Source organism: Pongo abelii, chromosome 10, assembly GCF_028885655.2.
Source record: "Pongo abelii isolate AG06213 chromosome 10, NHGRI_mPonAbe1-v2.0_pri, whole genome shotgun sequence".
Classification (NCBI taxonomy): Eukaryota; Metazoa; Chordata; class Mammalia; order Primates; family Hominidae; genus Pongo; species Pongo abelii.
In genome coordinates, this window is record NC_071995.2 from 57,107,829 (window position 1) to 57,130,939 (window position 23,111).

The following is a 23,111-nucleotide window of genomic DNA, read 5'->3' on the forward strand; positions in this document are numbered from 1 at the left end:
ACCAATTCCATTAGACATTTTTGCAGATTAGATGTTTTAAAGGAAAGATTCATTTATTGTTGTTTGGAGAAATACTTTAAAATGCTCATAACATTAGACCCAGGGATCTTATTGAAATATATTTTCTTAAAGAGATAATTGTACAAGTGTATTAGTCCATTCTTAAACTGCCATAAAGAACTACATGACACTGGGTAATTTATAAAGGAAAGAGGCTTAATCAGCTCATGGTTCCATGGGCTATACAGGCTTCTGCTTCTGGAGAGGCCTCAGGAAACTTACAATCATGGCAGAAGGTGAAGAACATTTTCACATGGCTGGCAAGAGACAGCGAGCAAAGGGGGAAGTGCTGCATACTTTTAAACAACCAGATCTCATGAGAACTCACTCACTATGACAAAACAACAAGGGGGGAAGTCCACCCACATGATCCAATCACCTCCCACCAAGCCTGTCCTCCAACATTGAGAATTATAAGTTGACATGAGATTTGGGTGGGGACACAGAGCCAAGCCATATCATTCTGTCCCTGGCCTGTCCCAAATCTTATGTTCTTCTTACATTTCAAAACACAATTGTGTCTTCCCAGTTATCCCTCAAAGTCTTAACTCACTCCAGCATTAACTCAAAAGTCCAAGTCCGACATCGCAACTGAGACAAGGCAAGTCCCTTCTGCCTATAAGCCTGTAAAATAAAAATCAAGTTAGTTACATCCGAGACACAATGGGGGTACAAGCATTGGGTAATTGCTCCTATTCCAAAAGGGAAAAATTGGCCAAAACAGAGGAGATACAGGCCCCATGAAAGTCTGAAACCCAGGAGGGCAGTCATTAAATCTCAGAGCTCCAAAATAATTTCTTTTGACTCCATTTCTCATGTCCAGGTCACACTAACGCAAGGGCATTGGGGATAGGGTCCCAAGGTCTTGGGCAGCTCCACCCCTGTGGCTCTGCAGGGTACAGCCCTTGTGGCTGCTTTCTCAGGCTGGCATTGAGTGCCTGCAGCTTTTCTAGGCTCACTGTGCAAGCTGTTGGTGGATCTACCATTCTGGGTCTGAAGGACAATGTCGCTTTTCTCACAGCTCCCCTAGGCAATGACCCAGTGGAGACTCTGTGTGGGGGCTCAAACCCCACATATTCCCTCCACACTGCCCTAGTAGAGAGAGGTTCTCCATTTGGGGTTTACCCCTGCAGCAGACTTTTGTATGGACATCCAGGCATTTCTGTACATCCTCTGAAATCTAGGTGAAGGCTCCCTAAGCTCAACTCCTGTCTTCTGGGCACCTGCAGGCCTAACACCACGTGGAAGCTGCCAAGGCTTGCGGCTTGCACACTATGAAGCAACAGCCCAAGTTGTACCTTGGCTCCTTTTAGCCAAGGCTGGAGCGGGAGCAGCTGGGAGGCAGGGTGCTGTGTACTGAGGTTGCACAGAACAGCAGGGCCCTGGGCCTGGCCCATGAAACCAGTTTTCCCTCCTAGGCTTCCAGGCCTGTGATGGGAGAGGGTGCCACAAAGATCTCTGAAATGCCTTGGAGTCATTGTCCCTTTTGTCTTGATTATTAACATTTGGCTTATCTTTACTTTTGCAAATGTCTGCAGCTGGCTTGATTTCCTCCCCTGAAAATGTTTTGGTTTTTTTCTACTACATAGTCAGGCTGCAAATTTTCCAAACTTTTATGCTCTGCTTCCCTTTTAAATATAAGTTCCAATTTCAGGTTATTTCTTTGTTTATGCAGATGAATGTAGACTTTTAAAAGCAGCCTTGCCACATCTTTCTAAACATTTGTTGCTTAGCAATTTCTTCTATTAGATACCCTAAATCATTTCTCTTAAGTTCAAAGTTCTACAAATTGCTAGAGTGTGGGCACAATGCTGCCAGTCTCTTTACTAAGGCATAGCAGGAGTGACCTTTACTCCAGTTCTGAACAAGTTCCTCATCTCCATCTGAGACATCCTCAGCCAAACATCTCTGTCTGTATCACTATCAGCATTTTGGTCACAATGATTTAACAAGTCTCTAGGAAATTCCAAACTTTCCCTCATCTTTCAGTCTTTTTCTGAGCCCTCCAACCTCTGCCCATTAACCAGTTCCAAAGTTGCTTCCACATTGCCAGAAATCTTTATAACAATACTCTACTTCCCCAGTACTGATTTTCTGTATTAGTTCATTCTTGCACTGCTATAAAGAACTACCTGACACTGGGCAATTTATAAAGAAAAGAGGTTTAATTGGCTCACAGTTTTATGGCCTGTACAGGCTCCTGCTTCTGGAGGGCCTCAGGAAACTTACAATCGTGGCAGAAGTTGAAGGGGAAGCAAGCAATCTTCACATGGCCTGCAAGAGTCAGAGAGAAAAGTGGGGAGTGCTACACACTTTTAAACACCCAGATCTCATGAGAATTCACTATCATAAGAACAGCAAGGAAGAAGTCCACCCCCATGATTCAGTCACCTCCTACAAGGCCCCTCCTCCAACACCGAGCAATATAATTTGACATGAGATTTTGGTGGGAACACAGAGCCAGACCACATCAACAAGTATGTAAAAAGTGTGTGAAATATAAACACAAAGGTATTCATGAGAGCCCTGTTTATAATTGAGAAAGATTGGAAATTACCTAGATTTCCCATAGTAGATAACTGATTAGTGTAGAGATATAGAAAGCGGAGATTACTTTACACATTAAAATACTTTGTGTGTGTGTATATATATATGTATGTGTGTATTTAATGGCATGGAAAAATATATACTTCTTGTAGAGTGAAAAATTTTGTTATAAAGTAGCATTATAGTATGATCACAAAGAATTGTTGTGTATGCATATTAGGATAGATAATAGATAGATAGATGGATAGATAGATAGATAGATAGATAGATAATGTTTTAGATAAAGTTTTAAAGAAGATTTGCCACAATGATAACCACAAATATCTCTGAGTTGACATATTTAGGAGATTTTGTTTTTCCTTGTAAGAATTCAATTGTTTAATTTTTTTTTAGAGAAGCATGTATATTTTACAGCCAGGAAAAATAATAAACCATTAGCTTTTTGGAAATGAAAGTCAGTTTTATTTCTAAAATTAGATAAAATAGATATGTTTTATTTTGATAGCTAAAGTTGGCAAGATTTCAAGGCAGTCTGTAGCTTATGTGCTACTAGTAGAAGTATTAGTGCAATCTACCTGACAAATAGTTTGGGTTAAAAGCCTTAAAATTTTCATTCTTGATAATTTATCTAGTTTACTTCTACTAACTATTCATACAGGCATACTCAGTGATATGTTCAAAGTTTTGTATAAAATGTAAATGTCAAACAATAGAAAATAATTCGAATATATTATAGTGTATTCATTTGGTAGAATACCTTGTAGACATTACTATAAATCACTCTGATCACTCAGAGATTTTTGCCTGACCGTCTATAGTTGCATGCTGCTGTGATTTGGGAAAGGAAGGAAGTAGAAAGTTGAGAAATGGGGGTCATAAGCCATTTTCCCTCTTTTTGGTAAGTTCTGTGGGATTTCTTTCTCCTCCATTCCTTCCTTAACTTGTCCCCACTTTGATCTCAAGTCTCCACTTATTCTTTGGCCACTATCTTGATTTTTAATGGTCCATGAGTCTAGTTGTTACTTAGAATGACGGGTCCACATCCCTATATTTTTCTTATGGTATTTTACTTCTGAGATTCTGAAATAGTGTTTCAAAAAACATTGAAAACAATTATTCTACATTGTAAAGAAGTATGCAAATGAATATGGGTAAGCCAGAGATACCCATAGGTGCCAGGGAATACATTTTTCATTCAGAGAACAGAAAAAAAAGAAATTTCTAATGCAGTCATGCCTTATTTCATGATGGGGATACATTTTGCATAATGTGTCTTTAGGCAATTTGTCATTGTTTGAACATCACAGAATGTGCTTACACAAACTTAGACTGTATAGCCTACTACACACCTAGGCTAGGTGGTCTAGCCTACTACTCCCAAGCTGTAGTGCATGTTACTGCCCTGAATAGTTTGTGCATCTAAACATATCTAAACGTAGAAAGGGTACGGTAAGAATACAGTATTAGAATCTTATGGATCATGCTCTTATATGTGGTCCATTGTGGACTGAAATGTTGTTATGAGGTGTATAACCATAGTTTCATGTCTTTTTTATAAAGGATGATATAAATGTCAATTTTCTTTTTATTTGTTTTTTATAAAATCATTAACAATTGTCTATTTATTTATTTATCTATTTATTTATTCTTGAGATAGAGTCTTGCTCTGTCACCCAGGCTGTAGTGCAGTGGCACAATCATGGCTCACTGCAACCTCCGCCTCCCAGGTTCAAGCGACTCTCCTGCCTCAGCCTCCCGAGTAGCTGGGATTACAGACACCCACCACCATGCCCAGCTAATTTTTGTATTTTTAGTAGAGATGGGGTTTCACCATGTGTTGAGCCAGCCTAGTCTGGAACTCCTGACCTCAAGTAATTTGCCCACCTCAGCCTCCCAAAGTGCTGGGATTACAGGCATGAGCGACTGCACCTGACCTATTATTTGAAAATACATTTCCTAAGTACATTTAAAACAGTTTTGGGAAAAAATTATGTTAAATTTAGGTTTCTGTATACTTGAGAGCAACTAAAGAGCATTAAACTTTATGATCTAGCAGATATAGATTCTCAATGCTAACAGCTAGAAAAATTTCTCATGAGTAAAATTAAATTGCTGATCTATAGGATCTCTGAGTCTTTTCCCAGTTTCATAGCGAAAGAGATTCCCAAAATTACCTTTATTTATTTTTAAAGTAGAATTCTGAAATCCTAGGTTGAATGAGATATAATAATATGCGTATTTTAATATCTAAATTTTTGTTTTTCTGATTAGCAACACATCCATATTGAATTGCTAATGAAAAATTGTCAATCTTTAATATTAGAATGTATTTTTGTACCAGAACCTTACTCTGAAGATAGTATTGTTAATGCTTTCAGTAAAGTCATAGTTATTTTCTTTGGCTATGCCAACATAGGAGGGAAAAAAAACCAAAAGTCTTATCACATTAAAAAAAACAAATAGAATATAATTTTCATCTAATCATACGAGATGATATTTACTGTCCAAAAACTTTCCTATAACTCTGTTATAAAAAGATATGCTCACTGTGTCTGGACAATGTCAAATTCATTTTTCATGCATTCCCATTTCATTACTATGTTCAATGATTAAATCTAAAGAAAATTTTAATAGATCCCTTACCTAAAGCAAACACAAAGAGCATCAGTGGCAACAATGAGGATGAAAGGAAAATGCTGTAGCTCTCAGGGCCTAAAAAAACTTCTGCTTTAATTTCTTTAAATCTATGATAATGTTGTGTTCTTTTAAATTATACTCTAAGTTCTAGGGTACATGTGCAGAACATGCAGGTTTGTTACATAGGTATACACGTGCCGTGGTGGTTTGCTGTAGCCATCAACTCGTCATCTACATTAGGTATTTCTCCTAATGCTACCCCTCCCCTAGCCCCCCGCAGCCCCCAACAGGCCCTGGTGTGTGATGTTCCCCTCCCTATGTCTATGTGTTCTCATTGTTCAACTCCCACTTATGAGTGAGACCATGCGGTGATTGGTTTTTTGTTCTTTTGATATTTTGCTGAGAATGATGGTTTCCAGCATCATCCATGTCCCTGCAAAGGACATGAACTCATCCTTTTTTATAACTGCATAGTATTCCGTGGTGTATATGTGCCACATTTTCTTTATCTAGTCTATCATTGATGGGCATTTTGGTTGGTTCCAAGTCTTTGCTCTAGTGAACAGTGCCACAATAAACATACGTATGCTTGTGTCTTTATAGTAGAATGATTTATAATCCATTCGGTATGTACCCAGTAATGAGATTGCTGGCTCAAATGGTATTTCTAGTTCTAGATCCTTGAGGAATCACCACACTGTCTTCCACAATGGTTGAACTAATTTACAATACACCAACAGCGTAAAAATGTTCCTATTTCTCCACATCGTCTCTAGCCTCTGTTGTTTCCTGACTTAATGATCGCCTTTCTAACTGGCAAGAGATGGTATCTCATTGTGGTTTTGATTTGCATTTCTCTAGTGACCAGTGATGATGAGTTTTTCTCATATATTTGCTGGCCACATAAATGTCTTCTTTTGAGAAGTGTCCGTTCATATCCTTTGCCCACTTTTTGATGGGGTTGTTTTTTTCTTATAAATTTGTTTAAGTTCTTTGTAGATTGTGGATATTAGCCTTTTGTCAGATGGATAGATTGCAAAAATTTTCTCCCATTCTGTAGGTTGCCTGTTTGCTCTGTGCAGAAACTTTATAGTTTAATCAGATCGTTGTGGTTTAAGTACTGCCTGTGTAGATGATTTAAAATGATGTGAAAATTCAGGGAAAATTAAAAGGGTTTGGGGCTTGGGTTTGTGTGGATTTATCTCCTCTAGTTTTATTTATGTTAAGTTTCACATGTGTTCAAAATTTCTAAACAAGGTCTGATATTACTGCCAATATTTGCATGGCTTAGAGTATAAACTATTATCAGCCCTAATGATAACAAAAACAAATTTGTGCATTTCTAAATACTAATTGCACGCAAAATGCCTAATGACATTTTCATCTCTTAAGAGAGCATGTTTATGGGGTATGAATTTGAACTTACTATGCTTGAAGGCTGGTTTTACAGAATTTTAACCCTAGTAAATTGGAACGAACTCTAATTTTCTTTCCATCGAAAAATAAGGTCACTCACTATGGATGAAGAAAAAATTATATACATTATTCATTAATAACATTACATCATACATGTATTTATATGCCCTAAAACAATCTGGATGCTACTGAGAAAATATTTTTTCCAAAGAGCACATTTTCAAAAAGTGCTTTAATGCATGTTCACTGCATCATATTTTTTCTCTCTAATACATTTGCTTTTATATTTTCTATCAAATGACTTTGCTTTTTAGGTATACCTATTACGATATCTTACTAAAAATAATTCATGCAACCAATACAACGTTGGTTAGGGAGCAAGTTTTCATAAGGGATTCATTATACTTACAAAATTATCTTTACAAAATCACTTACATGTAGTGTCTCATTGCTCATCAAAATAACTTGATTGTGCAAATATTATATGTAGTGACCAGAAAATAAAACTATGACCCAGAGAGATTAATAATTGCTGGTTAAATGGTGAATTTGAAAAAAGCATGCAGTTCTCCTGACCTCTTATTGAGTGTTCTTTTCACTACCACATTGAGGGAGGGGATCATTAACTCACATCCTGGAGGCTATCAAACTGACATGAATCCTTGATCATAATTGACCTAAATTATTCTGATCTACCACTGTTTAAATTAAAATTCAACAAATAATTGCTCAACTTCAATTTTATGCTGACTATAGAGACCTGGCCTTGGAGGGCCTCAAAAAGGAATCTATCTCTCAGAAAATAAAGAAAAGCTTTTATTGGATTGAATTAAAGTGATTCATTTCTTTTTTCTTCTTTAAAGATCTTTTCATTGATTGTGATTTTAAAAAATCCCTTAGGAAATTCCTTATAAATGTATAAAGTTGATTTCGTGGTGAAACTCTGTTCTGCTATTTACTTTTTTTTATTCCTTGGAGTGCTTGGAACTTTTTTCCTCTTTATGTCTACTTTCATTTCATCCATGCACCCATGATCTCATGTAGCTTTTCCACCCTTTAATCTTTTTTTCTGCTCACTTAAGATAGGCTTACTGCGAACATACATTTCAACCTTATGGTGGAGTATTTAAAAGTGAAAATTGAAGGAACAGAGGGATGTACTTAACATTCTGTCAGTGTTGCTTCTGCCTTTATAAGTTGAGGAAATTTTTATTTTAGTAAAATTTTATTTAGTAAAATTTAGCATATATAAGCTGAGAACGTTTTTATTTTATTAAAATTTGTAATCAGCCTTCATGCTTTTGACCAATATCTTTTGAGATTTCATTAATTGTAGAGGCCTGTGCTAAGTGATGGGAATTGAAAGATGTTTAATACCCAGTCTTCCATCTTTAGAAGTCTTGGCTTGAGTAAAGGCTGCCAGTTGAGTATATTGGCATGTTTATTTTTGACCAATTTTTAGATTTTAACAGAATCTTAATAGGTTTCTTATTTAACCATAACTCTATGACTCTTACATATCATACAATGGAATTTTATTAGTTACATTAAATTGGAAGGAAGAAATGAGTTAGATAGAGAGGTTACTAAGCCTTCTTAATAAAAGTACCCTTAAATAATTCATGGCTTATACGATCAGTATTGTCAAATGTCGAAGAGCTAGAATTTGGAAAGCCATAATTTATCATGTATTAAAGGAAAATCACAACTCATTTTCTTACATTACATTTGACTAGCTGAAATTCCTTTTTTTTTCCTTCCAAAATTGGCTTGAAATTTTTAGGCACTATTCAATATAAAACCTGTCTCTTTTTAGTTCAGAGGAATAATATTTTGCATATATACTTATACATATATATATGTATGTCTGTGTGTGTATAAAGCATTTCATACACATGAGTACTAAGACTTTTTCTTTTTTTTCTGTTTAGCTGATTAAAATATTAAAATTTTGTCTAGCTATGGAGTAGGGCTTTTTCCATGATTTCCAAAGCGTGGTTACTGAAACAGTGAAACCCTGTATTTTATTGGCAAAGAATTAAAAGATTTTGAATCTTAAATGAAGAATTGTTAAATACTTCACTTTATAATTGGTTATGAATTAACCAGAATTCTCCACACAAATCTGTCTGCTTGAGTGAAAAGACTGATTCTCTGCTTGCAGTATCCCCTACAGTACAGCCTTCTACTGTTCACATGTGACTGTAGTCCAGGAGACATGAGAAGGATCTGATCATGTACAGAAATGCTTAAGCATTGTTGGCATAAATCCACTTGGAGTTGCTGGGTTTTCACTTGAAAAGGAGTCTGGAAATGTGATTTAAATGACATTCTATCTTTTCTTCTGCTTGTGTCTTAAAGTCCTTGCCTGTCTCTTGTTGTAGCCAATGTAATGCATAAACTCTTCCAAGGAAGACAGGCAGACAAGCTCAGGGTTTGATTCACTGCCAATTTTGTTCCAACAGTTGTATGAGTGCCACGTTCATGAAGCTAATGCCCCTTTTCTGGCCCTACCACAGGATTCCAAGTTTTTTTCCAGATGGCTGTGCAGCTTCAGCCCCACCAGCAGGCTGGAGTCCTTATCCACTCAACAAAAGAGATGTGTGCTTGACTCTGAAATGTTAGCATGGCATTTCTAATTATGACAATACCGAGAATCATGCAACTGGAGATACACGTGGAGAAGGCAACTTGTCTGGTAAATAGTGGTATGGATTTTTTTTTTTGGTCACTTATCCCAAGAAATAGTATGTCCTATTTTTAATATCAAGAGAATACACTCCTTCATATAAGCATTCAATCATTTGTTTAAAAATTACTTTGCTGAATATGATTCACTATGTTTTTCTCTTAGCTAGGTGCTGGGACTATGGAAACAAATATTTCATTTCTATGGGCCACGGACTCATAATTAATTTTGAGACAGGTAAGGATGGTATGTCTGAGGATAACAAAGAGGCAAGAGTAACCAATATAGCTCTGGGGGCAGACAACACTGTAAAAACATGGAGGGTTTCGGAAAGGAGGGGAGTTTAGGCTGAACATGGAGGTTTTTGATGTGTGGTTTTTTTTTCTGCGTCTCTCAAAGTGAAAGACATTTTTTCTTTCCCAATTTAAAATTCATAGTTTTTAATTCTCCCCAAATGATCTCTTAATTCTCAGGATAAGGGTCTGATATGTGTGTGTTATTCCCTCTTTTCATATATGAAACAGTTGAGCCTCATAGATTAAACAACTGGCTCATGGTCACATGGCTGGTACTTGGAGAAAGAGGAGCTAAAAATACTCCCTTGAAAGTGGTACTGCCCCTTTTGGCAATACTCCCTTGGCACCTATGGCCCTGCCATTTTCAGCATCTGTCTCCTTTATTTGATGGTGTTTTGGCCTCAAAGTCATAGTATTTCATGACTTAACGTCAACTCACAATTGATTATCCAATTTGATTTTGGTTGACCCACACACTAAGGCATTATCCCTTGCTTTTGATTGCAGATATTTGAGGGAGGAACAAAGTAAAATTATACAAGTAATAATGTTTATTGAACAATGATGGCCAGGCACTACATTTAGTACTTTAGTGGTTTAGCTCACAATAATCTTATGATCAGTTACTTTGTTTCCATTTTACAGAGAAGCAAACTGAGTCTCGTAGTCATTAAGTAACTTGCCCAGTATTTCTCAGTTTGCATGTGGAAGAGCTTGGATTCAGCCCAGGCAGCCTGATTCCTGAGCTCAGGAACTTCACCACCGAGACACAAGTTTAGTTCCCTCTATGGCAGTTCAATAATTAATAAAATATATGATCCAAACTATCTGGAAATAGATGACCCAAACTATTCTAAAGAGCCTTTCTGAACTTTTAAACTACAAAATTATTCTGCCGTATAAACATTAAGGAAAGGTAGAAAAGATTTGATATTGGGACACATACTGTGCTTTTTCTCAATTCACCATGTTATATCAGTTTCCTTATATTTAAAACATAAAATGATGTAACAGCTTCTTATTTATGCACAATACATTGGCATATTAAGGATGACTTTTTAGACAGCAAGGCAGAGTACACAGAGGTGTTTAATGTTCTTACATCTCTTCTGCCAACACTGTCATAAAAGTGCTTTCCCAAAACTGTAGTAATATATTGTTCCTATCACTTTGGCTCACCTTCCAGACTTGGCCAAGAATTAAGATAATCTATCTCATCAACAGATTCAAATGTGTTTGTATTTTCTCTATCTTTGAGGAGCTTCTGAATTGTTCTCTCCAAGTGTTTACGGAAAAGAGAAAAGATAGGAGACAGAAGAGAAGTAAGAGAATATAAATTCCAGGAGACAGAGAATTAACATTCTCTTTTTTTTGATTCATGATTCAGAATAGGGTTCCATGGAGTGTTAAATCAGAGTGTGATTCTGTGGTAGAGGAACATTGTAGTTGGTGTAGTGTATCATAAAATCCTAGAAACGAATGATGAAAGGTATTTCTGGAGAAGTTGGTCATTAGTAAAGCAAAAGTTAAGGTATATGCCATATATAGTTCAGGCAGCGACATACTCTTGAATACTGGATTTCTTTCTTGCAGGCTTGATTTTCCTAATGGCAAAATTAATAGTGGCTATTATATTAAATAAGATTATTCAGAGCTGTCAAGTTAAGGTGAAACAGACACATTTCCTAAGTTTACTTGACGGGTAAAATGTCCACATTCTTAATCACTTATGAAATTCTAAAAAACTTCAGTTGTATTTCCAGTTGTAGCAGGATATGATATAAATTAGATGTCATGTAGGAGTGTTATTTACCCCAATTAATTTAACCTTTTTTTGTGTGTATATTTTGGACTGCTTTAGTACTTAACATTTTAGGGCTAGTTGACTTGCATAATGCTTCCAGAAAAGTACATGGAATATAACATTGCAGCTTCCTCAAATAAAAAATGCATGTGTATTTAAAATGAACCTAAATAGCTGGTAAAAGAGATTCTTAGAAGTTGTACTTATTTTAAATTAGAATTTTAAAATAAAACATGAAAATGGTTTTTGCGATTGCAGAATTATATTTTTGCTGCCATTATAGGAGAATAATTTTTAGAGTTATCTTGAAATAGAAATATGTATTTTAAGTGCTAGTCCAAAATTAAAAGAAGATCACTCTGTAACACCATTAGAGAGAAAGAGAGATTGAAATGGGGAAGAGATAAGTAATAACAATTAGAAAAATGTGATAACTGCAAAAACCTCATTTATGTAATATTTGATCTCTGAATTACTTTGCTTTGTTCTTCCACAGAAACAGGATGTACTATGTCACATGAAATTACCAAAATAACAAATTCTTATTTTCTTGAGGGAAAATTATGTAGTCTGATTTAAAAATATAATGTGGTGACCAAAACAGCAGATTAGCAGAGAATATGATTGCCTCTGATTGTCCTTCAATATCACCTCAGATTCTAAGTTATTATTCATTCATTTGTGATGAGGTATCTCATCTCCTCTGTCATTTGCTATGTTTACAATCCCACAAGAATCTATACTGCTTCCAGATAAGTGACATAACACATAGATTGGCATGTCCTTGTGAGCAAGTTGTGTACCAAAAACATAATGTATTCACCAAAAATGAAGTCATTTTACATCTTCTGTCGCTGGACTTAATTGGGTAGTTAGGTGACTTACAAGAACATTTTCTTTGTTATATCTAAGTTAAAGTTAAAGTTAAACTTGTGAGTCCTTTCACTTGGAAGGAGATTGAAAAAGATAAGCTTTCACATAGAAAGTGATTTACCAGTCATTTAAAGTTTTTATGAAATGAAAAATTTATTTCAGTTTTTTTAATATATTACTACTGGGCTAAGTTTGTTTCTTTCTGGCTTTTTCGTACAGCAGGATTTCAATTGTACTGATGCCATCATAGTTCACGGGAGAGAAATTCTTCAACTTACTCTGGAGTCAGACTATATGTAATGAAGTTATTCCCGAGGTGATTAGTCATTACAAATTCAAGTTATGATATGCTTTGGTTGTGTCCCCTCTCACATCTCATCTTGAATTTTAGTTCCCATAATCCCCACATGTCACGGGAGGAACCCAGTGGGAGGTAATTTAATCACAGGGGTGGTGATCCTCATGCTGTTTTTGTGATAGTGAGTGAGTTCTCATGAGATCTGATGGTTAAGTACTTTTCCCCCTTTGCTCACCACTTCTCCTTGCTGCTGCCATTTGAAGAAGGACGTGTTTGCTTCCCCTTCCACCATGATTGTAAGTTTTCTGAGGCTTCTAGAGCCATGCAGAACCGTGAGTCAATTAAACCTCTTTCCTTTATAAATTACCCAGTCTGAGATATGTCTTTATTAGCTGCATGAGAACGGACTAATACAAGATATAACAACAACAACAATAATAATAATGTCAAGGTGTTTATGCATATAATCAGTTGCAGCCACATCACATCAAAAGTAATAATGACAACTATTCAGTTAAAAAAAAAAAAAAGAAAGAAAGTTCCGAGGAAAAATGAAAAAGTGCCAGAGTTTCAATGGAACTGTTGGAAACTTTGTCTCCAAATTGATTTATTTTTCAATTTGTTGGGGAGGAAAAAAATACGTTTTCCTTCTACCCATCATAGGTTCATTGGCTGGGGCCCCTGTAACAAAAGACAGATTAACAAGAGAAAAGCATACACATTTATTTAATATTATTTTTTACATGACACAGGAGCCTTCATAAAGAAGTGAAGACTGAAAAAAACAGTTAAACCTGAGTGTTTTCAAATAGATTTGAGGAAGTGTTTTAAATAGATTTGAGGAAGAATAGAGAATCATGGAAAAGCATAAGGCAAAAAAAGAAAAAAAAGAGCAGGAAGAAAGAAGGAAGGAAGGAAGGAAGAAAGAGTATGAGTTAAGGGTAATAATAAACTGGGGGAAACTTAGGCCTTTTTGTTCAGATTCCTCTTGGTGTCCCTGTGATCTGTGTCTTTGGAGGTAAGGATGCTCCTTTCCTCCAGGTATTGAGAAGCCACCTCTCACATGAAGCCCTATGACCTTCTCCAGGGGAGAAGTGAAGGAGAAGTCAGAGATACCTTCCTGCATATCTATTTCACAAATTCCTTCAACTTAAAATATTCCGTATGTCAAGGTGCCACATTTTAGGATAGCACATCTTGAACTCTGTCAAGTTCTATTTGTTTTTTTTAATGTGATGGAGTTTTTGGTGTGTGTGTGTTTAGTGCTGGGTGAGAAAAATATCTTATATCCTAAAATACTAGTTGTAGTTATGCACAAATAGTCATAAACTCAGAATTTTAAAGTGAAAAAATAAATCTTAACCATCATTTAGCCTAATAGTTATAATGACAGACCATCAGAATTATCTAGAATTGCATGTGTGTATAATATGATCTTAAATTGTATCATATATATATGTATGTATAGATGTTGCTGAGTTTCATTTCTGGAGAGTCATTGCTAATTCACGAGGTATGGAGAATGACAATGCAAGGTTTCCTCTATGAGCAGCCAGGTTGGGAAACCATTTATGTTATAAGTTCTGTAACTTTGCATGAGGCAACTGAATCCTGTGTAGATTGACCAACCTACCAATTATCATACAGCCATCGGATACTGTAGTCAGTAATAAACCTGGGCTTTCTGACTCTTGACTTTTCCCCATAACCGAGGTTTCTTCTTCAAGATGTTTTATGAGACATTACTAATCCCTTGACTATGACTTTGAATGTCTGACACTTCACTGATACTCAGCTCTTGTTTTTTGTCTAATAAAGAATTATGCTGTTGATTCACTACTTATCCTTTAAAAGTAATGTGATATTGTGTTTGCCCATAAAAATAAAATTGTTAACACTTGCTCCCTTTCATTGGAAATGATTTTCACATTTTCTCGTTTCTATTTGTTAACACTTATCTTCTAACTTATGGTTTTTCACTTCAAAGTTAAATTATTTACATCTAGAAAAAATTGTTTATTAAATTCACTTGTTTAACAATTTCAGAAAAGTCAGCCAATGAATTGTTTATTCAAAGGGTTGTTCCCTCCCTCCCTTCCTTGCTTTCTTCCTTCCTTCCTTTCTCTCTTCCCTCCCTCTTACAATCCCCAGAGGAAATGGCAGATGCCAATGGCTGAAATGTAATGTAATTGACTTGTCTCCCTAGTTTGTGTATTACTGCCCTCTGTTGGATACAATTAGGTCTACTCTAATATTTTAGACTGTCTTGCCCCCTAGTGGTTTGTGCAGAAGACAGTAATGAGGACATTGGAAAACAGTGTGAAGGATCAGCTAATTATTTATTTACTTTTAGATAAGTACAATTTGACCAAAACCTGATTTTATAATAACTAATTTAACATGTAACAACTCACCTTGCTTGTGTCTCAAATTTCATTTATGAACAAATCAATAGGCTAATTACTAAGTTAGAGAAATATGTTGCTATATAAGAAATATAAAATTTATGGTAACTTTTAATGCACGACTCAATTTATCACTTCATTAATTGGAGACTTCTAACGGGCCATTTTCTGAAAATTGAATTTATTTCTTCTTCTTCTTCTTTCAGAGACAGGTCTCTCTCTGTTGCCTGGGTTGGAGTGCAGTGGCCTCAAATTCCTAACCTCAAGCGAACCTCCTGTATCAGCTTCCTTTGTAGCTGGGACTACAGGTGTGCATTATCACACCAAGCTAATTTTTATTTTATTTTATTTTATTTTATTATTATTATTTTTTAATTATACTTTAAGTTTTAAGGTACATGTGCACAATGTGCAGGTTAGTTACATACGTGTACATGTGCACAATGTGCAGGTTAGTTACATATGTATACATGTGCCATGCTGGTGTGCTGCACCCATTAACTCCTCATTTAGCATTAGGTATATCTCCTAATGCTATCCCTCCCCACTCCCTCCACCCCACAACAATCCTCAGAGTGTGATGTTCCCCTTCCTGTGTCCATGTGTTCTCATTGTTCAATTCCCTCGAGAGACAGGTCCCACTTAATTTCCCAGCTGGTCTCGAACTACTGGCTTCAAGAGATCCTTTTACCTCAGCCTCCCAAAGGTCTGGGATTACAGGTGTGAGCCACTGAGTCCAGCCTGAAAATGGAATTTCCTGAACTGGAATGAGTTTTATTCACTATGCCTGAGATTCTGCAAACTGAAGCAGAGACATGCAGCAGATAATTTTTTTTTTTTTTTTTTTTTTTTTTGAGACAGGGTCTGACTGTGTCACTCAGAGTGGAGTGCAGTGGCATGATCTTGGCTCACTGCAACCTCCACCTCCCAGGCTCAAGCAATTCTCCTGCCTCAGCTTCCCGGGTAGCTGGGATTACAGGCATGCACCACTACCACCCAGCTAATTTTTTTTGTATTTTTAGTAGAGACATGGTTTCACCATGTTGGCCAGGCTGGTCTTGAACTTCTGACTTCAAATGACCCACTTGTCTTGGGCTTCCAAAGTGCTGGGATTACAGGTGTGAGCCACTGGACCTGACATGAATTTAAATTAGAAAAATAGAGACACTTTAAGCAAAATTTTTTGACCAAATATGAAAAATAAATTGGCTATAGTAAATTTACTACTATTTCAACATAAAACATAATCAACATAATCACCCATTCAATTAATTCATTAGAAATTAACAAAACTAACTTGTCCAACTCTCAGATGAATAAGAAGTAAAAAAGACTCTTGGTTTCTTGTAGCCTACATTCCTTAGATTTATAGATCCTGTCGGGTTGAGTCTTATTTCTAAGAAGAGATTAATTTTTCCCCCTTTCTCCTATCACTCCAAACTTACCCCTCTCGTGGTTCTTATGAATTCAGTTTTTTTTCTTGTTTATCATCCCAGTAATCCATATCTGTATATCCTAGGGTACCTGAACCAAGGTGAGCTTTTAATGAATCTTTGTTTTCAGTACCCCCTGTCTCCTTATAACCCTTAACTCTTCTCTTGCCCCCTCTGGTATTCAAGAAACCCTGAGTCTTTACCATGAAAACCTCCTCCACTGAAAGGTCAATCAGCCATCTATTGCCTTAAAAAGAAGTCTTTGCCCAGAAAGTAACAATGTATTTGCCCAGAAGTACAAACATATTAAGCTTTATCTTGAGTTTAAAATCAAATATATATTTAATTCATCTTCCTCTTCCAGGCTGTCCCTCCCCTGCCACACACACACGTATACATAGACAAAGGATAGACTCTGGAGGACAAAGGGCAGGAATTTATAGCACGGTTGGTCTTCTCACTCCATAAACCGTATGCCTTAAAACAGCCAATATACCTCATTTTTTTTTTTTTTTTTTGCTTCTTTTATTCATCCTTTTTGTTCTTCTTAAACTAAAGAACTTGCCCTTCTCTCTCAGTGACAGCAGGGATGACACTTAGTCAGGTATGGCTGTATTGGTTGTGAAGAGCTGGTATCTGTCCGAATCGATTGCTACATCTGTCCTGATGAGCTGATGCTTATTACAGATTCCGAAGATTACCGTAGGACAGCAGGCAGTTTTCATTTGTCCACACCAGAGTTTTGCGTGCGCTATTCCCTTTTTCTAGAATCACTTATTCTCTCTCTTCTAATCCTGAATTCTCAGTCATATTCTAGTAGTCTACTTATATGTTATTTGGTGACCCTGAAAAATTCCACGATAGAGTTGATGACAACCTCATTTGAGTCCATTCTGTACTTTGTGAAAACCCTATTAAGGTACCTTATCATTGTTCAGCATATTCCAGAACACTGGGAAACTTCAGCTATGAACACTATTTTTTTTTTTTAACTTAAAACTAACATTAAGTTATTAAACTTGCCTTGTATTTTAAAATTTGTTCATTTTCACCCTTTTGGGGGATCATTTCTTAGATGTTATGGATTCTGACTAGGTCTTTTTGAATTTTTGTCTATCTTTCTATAAACCCGAGATTTTTTTTTAACTTTTATCTTCCAATTAATTAGTCCTCCAATCATTTTCTTTTAATTTCTAAAAGCACTTTCTTTTTCTTAGATTTTTTTTTTCATAGCCTTTCATTCCTACTTGGTGGATACTGTATCTTCTTTAATCTTTCTGAGAAAACATATTTGACTTCGAACAAATTTTCATCATTATGTTACACAAATTATCTCTTTCGATTGTATCTTTTTCATGTTGTAGATATCCTGCAGTCTATGTTGAATGTAGGTTTTATGCTGACACTTAGAAGGAATAAATAGGAAGCTCTGTGTGTGGTCAAGTTCAGCAGGCTTCACTTTAAGGTTAGTGGGCGGGGGTAGCCATTAAACCAAAAAGCCTCTTAATGCTGGAATAAGGAAAACTGCGCTCTACAGTTTATTTAGAATTTCACTGATTAACCAGAGGTAGATGATGCAGTTTCTTTGGAGAAGAGCCCTGTGATTTTTGTCCATAGCTAAGTGTCAGGTAGCAGGATATAGTTCATCCAAGTCCTGGGAGACATCTACTCTCTGCTGACCTTGGGTCCCTGAGGCAAAGCCACTCAAGAGTCTCCTTAGTCAGGCTGAATTTATCCTTGACTTTGTCTTTTGCAGCTTCCTTCCCAGTTTTTCCAGTCTGCAGTTCAGTGTCACTTCTGCTTCATCCTTTATCATCTTTTTTCATCTTCTGGAATGTATGATTTTCTTGCCCATTGACTTCATTGTCATTATTTTCTTTGTTGCTGTGGACTTTACCCTTCCTGATTATCTTTCCTATCAATTGAATAGGTTTAGAGATGGAAAGAAATAGTTGTCTATGGTCAGCCCACCATCTTGAAACAAAGGTCCTAAGAAGGATCAAGGGAGAGGTCCTCAAACACTAGTAATGCCTTTGTGATGAGAAAATAGAGAGTGGCAGATAGTAGTACAGTGTGTTTTAATTACTTTCATGTTCTGAAAGTCTATCTATTAAATTAAATATGCTATCTTTGCTTACATCCAATAATAAAATAACAGCATATTCTCTGAGGCCATCTTGTCAAACTTCAATTTGGAGGTTAGAATTCCTTTTGCACCATTTCATTCAATCTGGTTCCAGAGTATACTTAATCATCCTCACCAAGGACTTACTGAAGCAATGCACAGTGTTGGAAATTCTGCCCCTTCCAATATGAAGATGGAATCACCTTCTCTCTTAGTTTTACTAATTTAACCATTAGAAACATGTGCTTCAGGGGACGCTGTGGACACTTGAAATTGTATGTAAAAATTGTTCTTGTATGTGCACAAGAACATTTTTCTGGGAAGATGATCCATTGGGTTTGTTACATTCTCAACTTAATCTGTAAACAAACAAAAGGCTAAATGCCACTTGAAGATAGCAGAGAAAGCTAGCTTTCTTTAATTTCTGAAAATTCTCCAAATATCCAAGAATAGCTGTAATTCATTTTTATTTTTGGTATGTACAACAATGAAAGCTTGAAAGTCATCAAATAATATAGATCTGTGGCTGTTTGAATAGGACTCAGATTTTGAAGAGCTCAATCTATAGTTACTATACACCTGTTCATACCCATACTCATACATTTAAAGAAAGTCAATTAGTAAAACAAAGCAATAAATTCAGCATACTCTAAATCACAGAATCTAAAGGTTTCTTGACTTTCTGAAAAAGTAGAATTAGCACAATAATACTGGTGTATTAGCCAGGGTTCTCTAGAGGGACAGAACTAATGGAACAGATACATATATAATGGGGAGTTTATTAAATATTCACTCACATGATCACAAAGTCCCACAATAGGCTGTCTGCAGACTGAGGTGCAACAGTCCGAGTTCCAAAATTGAAGAACTACTTGGAGTTTAATGTTCGAGGGCAGGAAGCATCAAGCACGGGAGAAAGACGTAGGCTGGGAGATTAGGCCAGTCTCTCTTTTCACATTTTTCTTCCTGCTTATATTCTAGCTGGACTGGCAGCTGATTAGATTGTGCCCACCCAGACTAAGGATGGGTCTGCCTTTCCCAGACCACTGACTCTAATGTTTATCTCCTCTGGCAACATCCTCACAGACACATCCAGGATCAATACTTTGTATCCTTCAATCCAATCAAGTTGACATGCAGTATTAACCATCACAACTGGAAGTCCTCTCTATGCTCTTATGTTAATTGTCATACTTGAAAGTCTTCAATAACAAAGGATGAGATCAAGAATGAAGGATGGGATATTTGTGTTCACTTACAAATACATCTGCACTATCTTTTAAAAACCATTGTAAAATCTTCAGCACATTTTAGAAAGCATACCATTTTGCATAAAATTATTATGGCTTTTTGAAAAATATTACAATTATAAAGACTTTATGATAAATTTAATTTCTTCCATTTGATAGCATAATATTTTCTTAAATTATTTAAATAATGAATGATAATTATAGATATAAATTAGAAAAAATAGGGAAACTAATATGTGAAATATCACTGTCAAGTGTATAGGTATTAACTCAAGTGTATACTTTCAGAATAAAATATATTCTTTGATCTGTATCTGTTTATTTATCAATATATTATGAAGTTTCTTTCACAAGAGTGAATATAGATGAACCTACTTTTTCATTTTATTAATGTTAATAAGTTATAGTATAGTTTCCATTGTTTAGATGTACTAGGTTATTTAACCTTTCTAAATAGATATTTTGTTTCCATTTTTGCTCTAAAAACAATAGTATAATACAAATCTTATGCATATAGATATTCTCCACTATATATTATATAGCCAAAATTATTTTGAGATATATTTATATTCCTATCCACACTGATTTAGAATATTCTCTTTTTGGACATTCAGGCTAAACCAAGATATCAAAACCCATTTTAGTTTTTGCTAATGTGTAAGGCAACCTGTGGTGTATGTCTTTGTTCTTTGTTTTATGATACCTACTTTTGGTGGAGGCTGGTGGAGGCGGTTATTGCAAAACACCCTTATTTCTATCTAGAGGTAATAACAGAGTCAGTGTGAGTTCTCTTGGTTTCTGAGCTTGCGACTTCATGAATAATAAAGGTTATTGTAAGAAGTCTGAGAAGATCTTATAGTTTTGAAATAGCCCTTGCTTAATAACTCAAAAAGATGAATTCAATCCATCTCTATAAAGAAAAAAATACATCCTCATACTCTTATAAGGATGAAAAATGCAGTATAAACATCAATACCTATGTGAGTGAATTCCCAATTTGTGTGATATGAGAATGAAAAACAGTAAAAACAAAAATGCTGATAAAGAAAGGATTATTGGAGTCAGAGATAATCCAAAAACTTAATTTTAACCAATAGCTTATATGAATCTCTCACACTTAATATTTTCCTCAAACTGCCAATAATTTAAAACAAGTAAAAACTGAAAATAAAATTAATTGTTATAAAATAGTTCTCTTTTATAATACCTTAGTTCAAAATGCAGTTATTAATGAGCAAAAAAAAAAAAAAAAAAAACCCAAAAACAAAACAAAAAAACAGGCAAAAAGAGCAGAAAGACCCAAGTTTGGATAAATTGACAATGACTTCCTGAAAAATTACATTAGCATTCTTATTCAATTATTTTAGTTACAATGCATCTGAAAAATATTTTGTTTATTTTACTCCAGATGTTTCAACAATAAAAGCCAGAAAATAGACCTAATGAAGTAATACATAATAGGGTTCTTTAAATTTAAAATATATACAGAATAATTTTATTTCTCATATTTTAAATATGACAACCAACATTTAGTATATTACTTAGAGACTAACTGAAAAGAAGTTATGATTATCCATATTTTTTCTGAAGACTATGTAAAGGTAGAAATGTATAATACTTTTTTTGCACCCATTTCAAAGTGCACAGCTCACATTCCTATAACAACAGACAGATTAAGAAGAGGAAAAGATAACAAATTTATTTACTCCAAGTTTTATGTGTCCCAGGAACCTTCAGAATGAAGACCCAAAGACCGAGGAAAAACTGTGCATTTTTATGTTTATATGCAGTAAAGAATTGATGGCTGTGTAGAAATAAGATTGGCTAAAAAGGGTATGATCTAATGGTAATGAACTCTGGGGGGAACTCAGCAAGTCCTGTTTGCTCAGATTCTTCTCAGTTTCTTCTCAGTTTCTCAGTGTAGCATCTCTTTCTCTAGGTATAGGTTAGGACACTTGTCACATGCAGATCTTCAGGGGAGAAGAAATCATAGAGTGACATTTCTAGAGTTTATGGCTTGTTTTAGGTGAAAGGAGTTCTCCTTTCTAGGATCTTCCTTGGGGAAGAGAAATTCTAGTTCTATGACCTGCTTTGGAGAAGAAACGGAGAAAGGAGAAAGGAGAACAGGAGAAGGTCACAGAGAACTTGCTTCTGAGGCCCTTCCAGTCTCCTTCGGTTCAAAGCACTTAGCATGGCAAAGTGCCTTCTACCTTGAGGTATCATGGTTCTGCGTCCCAACACCTCAATAGATCTTGCATGTGGTTTGTGGACTTTTAAAGCCCGCATTCAAGAAAAAAGGCAATTATGGATCTGAAATGTCCTGGAATTAAACTGAATTGAATAGTATTGCCAGAATATAGATAATGTTAAGTCTGTTTTTTTTTTCTATTTCTGCACCTTTGTCTAGTGATAAACTCTGTAATTTAAATTCATAACTTGAATTCAATGCTTTAGAAATATTTGCCACCCCCAAACATATAAATGATTGACGACATTATTCCTAGTGCTTTAACAGAGAGACCACTTTTATGTCACTGTGAGGATCCATTTTGATCTCATCTGAGCTGTATGTATCACATGGATTGGGCCTCCTTAGCATCCTGATTGGTCATTCACAGCCTGGCTATCATGATTTTATATTATGTGCTGTGCACAATGCCAGGTTAATTTCCTCTTGGTCCAGTCTCAACAGGCTGCTACCTAGGCCTGCCATGTCCTTGGCATCCTGGTACTTCCCTTCAGTCTGATCATCTTTGCTTTTAATATCATTCCCTTTGCATTTCTCCTGTGTTGAATGCCGTCTCCTCTTTTTTTTTTTTTTTTTTTGACAGAATCTCGCTCTGTCGCCCAGGCTGGGGGGTCCCATACTTTCTTCTTTTTAATTTTTTTTCCCTTATTTTGTTGGAGCACTTTCTCCCTTAGCTTCCTGAGAAGCAAGTTTTGAGAAATGTATTTTTTAACCCCTGCATGTTTTAAAATTTTTATTCTACCCTCATTTGTGATTGAATTGCATCAGGATATAAACCTCTAAGTTAGAAATAATTATTTTTTAGACTTCAACCTTTATCTTTATACTATTAAAATCATGATACCATTGTCTTCCAATCTCCATTCCTTTCATTGTGAAGTCCCATACCATTCTGATCCTGACACTGGGTGTATTACACTGACAGATATAAAAGGAAGAGTTTGTATAATCTTTTTGGCTGACTCAAGGAAATACAACTCTTAGTTACTTTAGATGGTTTTTATTACCACTTTGCTTGGGGGTGGATTTG